Raw genomic sequence first — 11,067 nt, 5'->3', positions numbered from 1 at the left:
CTTCCCAGATCCCCCTTCCCCCAGCTCCTGGCAACCACCTTTCTACTCTCTTCTCCTACCACTTTGACTATTATAGATTCCTCATGTAAGTGAGACCATACACTATTCGTCTTTCTGTGTCTGGCTCATTTCACTTAGCATAATGTCCTCCAGGCTCATCCATGTTGGTGCTCATGGCAGGATTTCCTTCTTTTTTTAATTTTTAAGACTGAATGGTATTCGTTCATATATTTATGCCAGTTTTCTTTACCCATTCATCCACTGATGGACATTTAGCTTGTTTCCATATCTTAGCCATTGTGAATAATGCTGTAACAAACATGGGAATGCAGATATCTCTTCATTTATGTTGGATAAACAGCCAGAAGTAGAATTCGGGATCATATGGCAGTTCTACTTTTAATATTTTGAGGAATTTCCATGCTGTTTTCCACAGTGACTGCACCAATTTACATTCCCACCAACAGTGCACCGGGGTGTTTTCTTCACATCCTTGCCAACTCTTGTTACCTTTTGTCTTTCTTATGATCTTCATTTCTTTATTCATTCTTTCTCTCCCCCTCTCTCTCACACACACATATGCATAATTTCCAAATTTCATAGGCAGTTTCCAAATTTCCTATTGAATGACGACTTTGGGGAGGACCAGCAGAGAGAGAATCTCTTTGGTAGGTGGGGAGGAGGGGGCGGTGGGAGTCGGAGGCAGTTCTTGTTCTCAGGGCCAACTTTCCCACCCCAATTCAACCTCATTGTCTCCTGCAGCATCCTATTGGCTCTTGCTTGGTCTCCATCCCTTGTGTTCCTCTAAGGCTACAATGGAACATCTCAAGGAAATCTCTGATGAGTCTGTGGTGTATAATGTCCCTCCTGAAAGTGTCTTGATTCTGGTTGGGAGGTTAAACGTTGGAGAGAAAGCCTTGTTTTTACCGTGAGGAGTTGCCAGTGTGCTTAAACTACTCAAGGAGAAAGTCAGGTCATCCAAATAGTGTGCCAGTTCACAGAAGTCCTGGGGAAGATTAGATAACGATCGATCTCATTTTCCACAAGAGCCACATGTCTGTGGGAAGTCCCTGACCTTAGATGGTCAAGCTTAGTTGGAACATTCCAGTTTCAAGATAATTGAAGCAAAGAAAAACTAGATATTTGTCTGAAGGAAGACACTTTCCTACCTATCAGCATTTTCCCCCTGGAGTTTCAACCAGTGATCCTTAGATGCATATTATGTGTCTCATCTCTGTGTTTATGGGAATAAATCTCTGGGTAAATGAATGAATCTCCGAGTAAATGAATACATCTTGACTAAAGCAGTTAAGAGAAGACTAATGGCCCAGAAACAGGATCTCTGAGTTGCCAGCAAGTCTCTGAAGCAGCCTCGTGATGCTCTCCTTTGATAAGGATGCAAATTATGCTTGGTGTGACTTTTCATAAGATGCCTCCCTTTCAAACAGGTATAAAGGTGTTTCCACGTGCTTGAAAAAAAAGAGACAATAAATGCCTCTTTAAATATTTTTTAATGTTTACTTATTTATTTTGAAAGAGAGAGAGCAAGCAGAGGAGGGGCAGAGAGAGAGGGAGAGAGAGAATCCAGAGCAGACTCCACACTGTCAGTGGGGAGCCCGATGTGGGACTCAAACCCATGAACCTGCGAGATTATGACCCAAGCCCAAACCAAGAGTCTGATGCTTAACTGACTGAGCCACCCAGGTGCCCCAATAAATGCCTCTTTTAAAGAAGCTCTGGGCCAGATGCCCACGTTGTTTTACAGTCTTGCCCATGACCAGGAGGTCAGCAAGAGGTTGGACTAACCTCTAAGTTCACCAAGTTAACTAAGTCAAGCAGCAGCGTATTGGAGAGATTTCCTTTTTCATAGTAAATGTGGGTCCGAGTCCAATTCAGACAGTGCCCCTAACATAATATTGGATCATCACTCAATGATGCCAGTAGTTAGAAATTTTATTTAAACCCAAGATGTAGTTAGAAAACGAAAATGTGGATACATTCACAATTTTATTCTCCTGTGCCTACCTGCAGGGTATACTCCTCCCTCAACACAGGTGGGCATCTCCACTGCAGGAAATGAGAAGATGCCAGAGGTCCTAGGAACCAACTCTAACCTTCACTTCCTTACCAAATCATTTCCACGTGACAGGTCCTCCTCTGTCTGTGAAGATAAATCCTTGCTAAAATTTTATATACACATGTTTTTCTACAAGATAATGGAAATTGGTCTAGGAGACTAATTATGGTCAGAGCTTTCTGGTGGAAGAACCAGTGTTCCCAGGAGAACGACTGGAAGTGGGGTCCAAGTGGTTCTAGACAAGCCATCATAGATGTTAGGGCCCAGACACAGGGCTCTCCATTCAATGCCACCTCTAAGTGAGAGGCCTTTCTGCAAAGGTCACCAATGCCACTGCCTCCAGACAGAGCATGTTGTGATCTGAACCTTTGTTCTGTGAGCCGATCCAGGCCACAGTGTTCCCGAGGTGGGGATTCAGGGGTATCGGTAACTCCCTTACCTAATTAGAAGGGTCACAGACTCACCAGATGACCTCATAGCACTTAAACTTGCTATTCAGCACAGACTTGGGAGTGTGTCCTTATTATAATTTTATGCACAGCTCTCACTGTGACCAGTATAAAATGAGAATTTGTGACAGGGGCTTATTTTAAATGTCCTTGCCAGTCAGTGCAGATTATGGACCATGGGAGATGCAGGGCTGCTATTTTCTTGTGAAATGTAGCTAATAAATATGTAAATCAGACTATCTTTATTCATAACCTGGCAGGGATCAGACACGAGATAACAGCCAAAAAACACTACGTTATCTATAATATTAAGTGATTTAATATCTCAAAACCTCAAACGCTGGGAAAAATGGCATGAAAAAAACATTTTTTCCTGGTCAACATTTTGGTGAGCAATATTTAACATGCTTGTCAATTCTTTCTGTGCACAAGCTTGGAACTTGAAATTATATACATATATATTATTTATATATTAATATATATTTATATAAATATTAATATATTTATATAAAATGTATATATTTTTGTAAAATATATATATATATTCCCCCCCTCCTAAACTACCTTGTACTTTGAATTGAACTGTACAGGCAGTTCTCTGTCTTTAAAGAATGAAGGCTTCTCCCTTCTGATAATTACCTCTCTGTCAGAAGCTGCTTCTTCAGCTGTGGTCATTCTTCTTGTTTTGTTATTAGGAGCCTTGGAAGTACCAACAGAATCACTCATGCTTTTATTTTCTTCTTGGATTCCATGACCCCACAAGGTGGAGGAAGCCCCTTGAGTCATGCTTCCGCGGCCCCCCATTCATCCCCCCCTGCCAGCTCCCTGATGGCAGTTTCCCCCAAGGTCTATGCTGCCAGGATTGCTGAGAAATGACCTTCCTGTTAGAAACTAAGGGACACATTTCCTTCAGAGACGTGTTTTTCTCTGGGTCATCCAATTATCCTCACCCAGAAGAGTAATCACAGAGACGCCGAGCACTCTTGGAATTGGAGGAATTTTAGAGGTCACCTGGCCAGGTTAACGCTTTGGATCCCCTGAGGAAAGAGGCTCGGGAAGACGGAATGGGTCCTCAGCCCAGTTCTGGGTTTCCCCCAGTTCTGTGACCTGACCTTGGGTGGGTTACTTCACTTCTGAGCCTTGTTTTTCTAGCCACAAGACTGAGATAATGATGTTCAGCTTGGAGATAAGAGGAGGTTCTCTGGAGGAGAGAGCAGACACAATAAATGGCACACGATGTGTTGAGGAACACATGCGAATTTCCATCGCATAACTTTGGCTTGTGCAGATGAGAAGATTCTTCCACAAATAGTAAACATTCATCTAATGGTTTATGATTTATATGTCTCTTTCACCTGTATTATCTCACTGCATCCTGGGGAGGAGAGCCAGGGAGTATCACCCACATTTACATGTGCGCACGTAGAGTCATGTGGTCTTTCCTTATACAGCTGTGTGCGTCCTCTTAATCCTGTTCCATGTTTTTTCTCCCTTAACATTTATCATTTCCTAACTTACATGATTACTACATTTACTATTTGTTATCTTTCTATGCCCGCTAGAATCTGAGCTTCATGAGGATGGCCACCTATTCTGCTGACTTCCTGAACTAACCCGAGGGCCCAGAATGGTACCTGAAACCGAGTAGACGCGCGATATTTGATGAACAAGCTGACCAAGCATATGCAATTAATGAGTGACAAAGAAGGGCTCAGACCTAAGACATTGGTCTCTAAATTCCATTCACCCACTAGCAAGGGTGTGGTATTGATTAGTACTAAAGGGTATTTGAGCTGATCCAGATGGAGAGATGACAGGGAGGCAGGGAGCAGAGACAGAAGGAGGAGGAAGGAAAGAGGGAAGGCGAGAGGAAGAACAGGGGAGCCCTTAGGGAAGTGCCACTCAGGGCACGTACAAAGGCTCTCCTCCAATGCACGAGGTAGTCCTGTCACCCCCAGGTCAGCTCTGCACAGTGGCTTTGCAGAGGAAGCCCTGAAATACATGATGGGCAATGAGGTGTCTGTCGTAGGCCCCCTCAGCCATGAGGCACCACCTCCTCCAGGCATTTCAGCTCACGGTATCCCCTCTCAGAATGTCACCGTAAGACCAGACATCTCCTACTCAGTTCTAGACATGACCCCCAGGGGCAAGAGGGGAAACACATTTTTTAACTGTGCAAGAGCAGGATCTCATCACTTTGTGATGGCCCCAGAGGTGGATGTCATCATCAGCCAAGACAGATAACAAAGCAGTCATCTGTGGGACATTTTAGTATCTCTCTGAGTAGTGCTTAGAAGAAAAGACATGGGGTGGTCTGGCCAGCAAAGGAGCTGAGTCATTTCCCAGAAGCTACCCCACATTTTCAGGGGAAAGTAAAATAGGGATTTAAACCATTTGAGGCTACATGGACAGCGTTCTGGAAAGGAAAGTTCATGTACCCCAAACCTAACCTCGAAAGTCTGTTCCCAGAAACCTTTATTTTACTAGTTATGGAGATTTCTTGTGTCTAAACAACCAAGGGAATATTTCTTATCTTCCTTGAATCAGGAGACAGAGGAGCAGAAGGCCTGCCCACTCCACCAGAATGTGGTGCCTGAGAGGAGCCTTCATTGTCCCCTGTACCCTCCTCTCTGAAAATGTGTTTACACACTGTAGGCCTCCGTGGGCCGTTTTCTTCCTTGCTTGGCTGATTCCTGTTATTCAAGGTCCTTAACGTTTGGAAAAAAGTCACCACAAACACACAAATAGCAAATCCTGAACCGTTGTTTCTAGAAGTTCAGGGTTAGTTTCCTGCAATTCTCTGGTCACATTTTCATCAACCCACCCATATGTAAGCTGGTTTTAGATGTGTTTCTGTGTAAAGACATCTTGTTTAGATGTTGTTGATTCATTAACATTGAGCTCATGGCCAACAGCACCAGAACTCATGCCCCAACAAAGCTTAGCCAATGTGCCTACTTTCTCCATCAGGCACGTCATGGCCTCCTTGTACTGAGGAGCACTAGACAGCACTTTAGCACTATGCCTGCGGGCCGTTTTGAAAAGCAACATCACCAACAAAAAGCACAGAAATGTGAAAAACGTGCACCAAGTAGACTGTGAAAAGGGCACTTGTTTACAGAATGAGAGCTGAAACAAGAAGGCAGAGGCACCTTATTTGAACTCAGCTGGGAATGCGTACATCACAACTCAAATTTTTCATCACTCTGTGCAGGTCTACAGATGACCACTGAAGTGCCATGAGTATTGACTTTTGAGTTACAAATAAATTTTAGCAAGGAGGTAATTTCACAAATATGGAATCTGTGAACAGTGAAGACCCAACTGTATTCACAGGAAGTGGGTGGCTGGGTTGTAAGTTTTCTGGGAAGAGAGACTTAGCTCTATATGTCCTTGACTTTCTGGCTAGGCCAGCAGTTCATCAACCCCTACCCTGTAGACACCAAGCAGAATAGTCTTGGTGAAACCACTGTAGGCTCAGCAATGCTCTGTACTGTGATATCACAATTGAGTGATCCCATATTCGTTCCATATTTGGTCCTAGAAGCCAGGGTATGGTGGTGGGGGGTGAAAGGCCAAGTCAAGTGGAGACCACCACCACCACCAGTCATCACCATCAACAACAAGCAAACAGTAAGCATTCACCATGAGCTAAAGCTGTTCTAATCACTCTGCATGGCAAGCCTTTGCAACAACCCAGTGAGACAGGTTCTGTTAGTATCCTTATGTACTCAAAGAAGAAACTAAGTCTTTGTAAGGTCAAGTGCTGGGCTAGTTTCAGTAAGGCAGTGTTAACCCCTCATGTAAACAATAAATGAGTTTCTCTTAAAAACTACATCATGAAGGTCAACTCTAGATTTGAATGTACTTAGTGGCACTGAATTGTACACTTGAAACATTAAGTTTTGTGTTGTATATATTTTACCACAATCAACACACATGATGAATAAAATCATCAACATTTCTTCAAACCCATCATGTGGTTTGGAGCCTCTGTGCCTTTGCTATGCTATTCCTTTTGTCTGAATGCCCTTTCTTGCATTGTCTGCCTACTCACTCTTCAAAATATGCCACCAATGGGGTCATTTCCTTTGTGAATCCTTTTCCTTCCTGCGTTCCTCACCCCCTCCATTCATGGAATTAATCACTCACTCTTTGGAAGCAGTTCTGAAGCTCTTACATATTTATTATTTCTTTTTAAAAATTTTTCGAATGTTGATTTATTTGAGAGAAAGAGAGAGTGCAAAGGAGGGGAAGAGAGAGAGGGAGACACAGAATCTGAATTAGGCTCCAGGCTCTGAGTTGTCATCACAGAGCCCAACACAGGGCTTGAACCCACAAAACATGAGATCATGACCTGAGCCAAAGTTGGATGCTTAACCAACTGAGCCACCCAGACACCTCTACATAGTTATTATTATTACACGTGAGACAGATCATTGCAAATATTTACCTAGGCATCTTTTGTTTCTGTTCTTGTCTGTGCCCCTAGTGCCTGTGTGTCTTTGACACACAGCAAGTGATCCACAGATGTATGTTGGACACAGGACCTATTTATAATACTGCACAAGGGACCATATCTAGAACAAGGCCTAAGATATCAAATGAAGGGAGAAATTGCCACCCTGAGCTTGGCTCCATGTTCCTCTGTAGCCAGGACATTTGTTTGAAAGTGGAAATTGCTTTTTATTACCAGGGTGGCCTGTCTTCTGTGATGTCAATCTAAAAACCATCTTGGAATGTCATCCATGAAATTATCTCAACTTTTCTGTAGCAAAACTGCTATCATATGACATTTTCGTTTTGCTCTGAGCTTTCCCATGCATCTCTTTATGCCAGTGTAACATGGGCGGGTGGCTGTCTGAGGTGGTGATGCCTGACATATTGGGGTCCTGGGCTCCCATTCCCCTACCCTCACTTTCCAGCTCTTTTAAAAAAATGTTTCTTAACGTTTATTTATTATTGACAGACAGAGACACAGCATGAGCATGGGAGGTAAAGAGAGTGGGGAGACACAAAATCTGAAGCAAGCTTCAGGCTCTGAGCTGTCAGCACCGAGCCCGACATGGGGCTCAAACTCCACAAACCGCGAGATCATGACCTGAGCCAAAGTTGGATGCTTAACCAACTGAGCCACCTAGGTGCCCCATACAGATCTTGATTATGGGCAGAAACTTAACAGTTCAGGCTCACAGTTTTCCTCTCTGCAACACAGGGATTAATACTCTTTTCTTTGCCTTATCAGAATCATCCTGAGTACCAATGAGATAGTATGTGTGAAATGTCTTTGAAATTTTGACATTTTGAAGGCAGAAGGTGCTTCTGTAATCAGGTCTATCAGTGTCACACTTAGCTTCCCTTTTCACAAATATGTCTCTTTTCAAGATCTAAGGGTGTTCTACTATTCCAGGACCCCAAGACCTAGCAGAGAGGGCATAGTGTGGTATGCTGCATGCTAACAGTAGACATCATTGCTCAACCACAGCACAATTGCCTGGGCTTTGGATGCTTCTGAAAGATGAGGGAGCATAAGGCAGTCTGAAGGCAAAGTACAAGCTAGTATACAAACCCCCCCACCCCAGGTGGGATCTGTGTGATATTCCTCAGGCACTCCCTGCTGCCCAGAAACAAAAGAAAGGAGAGAAAACAAATAGTTAACCGATAGAGACCACAGTCATAAAGGTCAGGACTCTCCATCAGTTTACAAATATATTAGTAAATTATGAGAAAAAGGCAATCTTATCAATAGTTTAATCTCCAGAAACCTATAGACTTAGTTTCCTGGATCCCCGACATCATCTTCCCCTCCATAGTGATGTGGGGGAACAAAGGTAAGAAGAAAATGGCAGGTAAAATTAAGTTGCCTTATAACCTGCAGCCCTTTGACAAATAGTTGAGGCTGGCAGAGCATAACATTTCTCTAGGAACTCCCTATTGTCTTTCCGTTAATAATTTGCTAGAGGGAAAAACAACCTTAGCTTGACAATAGCTGGGCCTCCAGTATCCTGGGAGCCTTCTTTAGCAGATGAAAATCTCTTTGGAAACTTCCCTTTTGCCTTTACCTCCCCAGCAACATAGTATGTAACAAGCCATTCTTCACAACCCCAGTGCAGCTCTTTCTGCCCATGGGTCCTGTCCCTGTGCTTTGATAAAATCACCTTTTTGCACCAAAGATGTCTTCAAGAATTCTTTCTTGTCTGTCAGCTCTGAACCCCAACGTCACCCCAAAACCTCATCATGAATACACTATTCTGTGTGGGGCACGGCATTTCAAATTCTCTGCTGTAAAGAGCCAGATTTTTCTCTTTAATTCCCAACAGATAGCAGACTGGAATGCGGTCCTACCGCTCATGACTGGTACCCAGCTCATGGGCATGAGACTCAGCATGTGGGTTTGATAACAACCCCTCCCCCCCGCCCACTTCCTGCTCAGGGAAACAAGTCCACTGATCACACACTGATATGTTGTGGCAACATTGAGTTGCCATATGAGCACCTTAATGCTTGTTTTCTACTTCTGCATTTAAACTGTACTTTGAAGGCACCTCCCTAGGCGGCAGGTCTCATTTAACGTGGATTAGCTGGTGAGATGAGCTCCCTTTGCCACTCCTGACCCCGACTCTTCTATCGAATGTGACAGACAGCACCAACCTCGCAGGCTTCTTAAGAGAACCGAATGAGATGTGTGAGAAAGCTGTTTGTAAACTCTGCCATGTTATCCAAGCGTTAGGTTATTACTGTGATCCCCATATCCATCGCTTAGTCTTTGAAAATTATATAACAATACCTGTAAAAGCTTTGCCCAGCAAATGCAGCGTGTTTTCTCATTATTGTGGTCTTCTTTTTGTTTTCCTAGACCGATAGGTTCATAGTTTTGTTGTTGTTTCATTCTTATTTGCCAGCATTTTGGCCCTATTGTGGGAGAAGGTTAAAACTCCACTCAGTCTGTCTGAGGCTTTCAGCAGGGCCTCAAAGCCTTAGAGCAGCACAGTAGGTACCAAGTACCCCCACCCTCTTAGCAGTGCTTGCTGAGAGATTGGAAAACCAGTTGTGCAAGCCACAGCCCTTCACCCACCTCCAGGCTCAAGGGTGGAGGGAGGGGCTGGTGCAGGAGGGTGCCTTTGACAGAGTTGTCAGGGTGCTGTGCTCCACCCTCTGTCCCCTGGGCGGGGGGTAGAGAGGGCTTCTAGTTACCCTAGTCAAGTGGGAAGGCTGTGATCCACCCCCCACCCCCCGCCGCCATCAGAGAACCCAGCGTGAGCCCCCTGGCATCTGGGGCCCACAGAAAGGTGTGTTAGCATCGTCGAGAGATTCCAAAGAGGAGTAGCCATGACTGATGCTGGATTTGTCTGATTATAAAGAGCAAAGTTGGTGAGTGTGCTCTAGGGACCAGATGGGGACTTGGTGAAGGGACCAAAGAAGACATTCTGGGGGAACAGTGTGATCCTATGGGAAGGGTGAGCCAGCAGATGTCCAGAGCTTGAGGAGAGAGGTCTGGCCTGTACTGAGAAACGGAGAACGCTGTTCTCAGTGGTACGGTGTGTGTGTGCGTGTGTGTGTGTGTGTGTGTGTGTTATATGTCTAGTATTTATGGTATGTGTGAGCGGTGTGTATGTGTTGGTGTGTGTGCGTGGTGTGCACATGTGTGACGTGTGGTGAATCTGCAAGGACCCTGGGACAGTGCCTATGAGGGCAAAGCCCAGCAAATGTGTGCCTTACACCTTCCATCTGGAAGGACCAGCCCACATGACAACTTGTCAGTGGGGAGGATGCTTCCCTCTTCCCCTAATCTGCTTGCCCTCCTGGCCCTGCGTGGAAAGGCAGAGACCGGGTGTCCAGCCTGAAACAAGATGGCGCTGGGTAAGGAATTTACAGTGTCTTCGGTATTGTACTTTACTCCAGCGAAATTAGGCAATGAGGCCATTGGACCCCACATTCTGATACCGAAACCAAGGGAGTGTTTGTTTATTGTAAAAAAAAAATTTAAAAACAGAAACTCTTACTGAGATTTCATCCAGGAACGAGTGGAAGAAAAAGTTGGGTCTGAAGGAGCAGAAGGAGAAAGACTTACATTGACCTTTTCACCCTCTATCAAGTTAAGCTCATTCAATAAACAGGGTTCATTTTCTGTTATTTTAGCTCCTCTTCCCAACGTTTGCAGCCACAGGGAGTATCATGAGTGGAAGACATATAATGTCAGCTGCAGAGCCAGAAAACTAGTAAAGCCCGACATGAAAGACGGTCTTCTACACTTGTCATGTGTTAAGAGAATGCCTTTGCAGAGACTGATCAACTCTGACGACCAAGGTAGTTCGGGTTGTTCTCCCTCAGAGGTAACCCCCCTGGCTTTAATAACAAACATGTGCAGCCACAGCACTGTCTCCTCCATCACATTTACCATCACCTCCACCTCTACCATCACCTCCATTTCCTCCACCACCACCTCCACCATCACCTCCACCTCCGCCATAACCATCTTTCTCCACCATCACTTCCATCGCCTCCACTACCACCTCCACCTCCACTACCACCACCTCCATC

The 11,067-nt window shown here is 44.6% G+C and overlaps 1 long non-coding RNA gene across 1 annotated transcript; it reads left to right on the top strand.

Annotated features, from left to right (window-relative positions):
- Positions 1–6,094: 6,094 nt before the first annotated feature.
- On the top strand, positions 6,095–10,763 carry LOC122239186. The gene is made up of 2 exons (XR_006218139.1): positions 6,095–6,159; positions 10,666–10,763. It is a non-coding gene; the product is annotated as an uncharacterized LOC122239186 (long non-coding RNA).
- The last annotated feature ends 304 nt before the right edge of the window (positions 10,764–11,067 follow it).

The sequence above is a fragment of the Panthera tigris genome, chromosome B3 (assembly GCF_018350195.1).
Source record: "Panthera tigris isolate Pti1 chromosome B3, P.tigris_Pti1_mat1.1, whole genome shotgun sequence".
In the NCBI taxonomy this organism is placed as follows: domain Eukaryota; kingdom Metazoa; phylum Chordata; class Mammalia; order Carnivora; family Felidae; genus Panthera; species Panthera tigris.
Note: the sequence above shows the minus strand (reverse complement) of the source record. Positions and strands in the feature narration are given on the sequence as shown.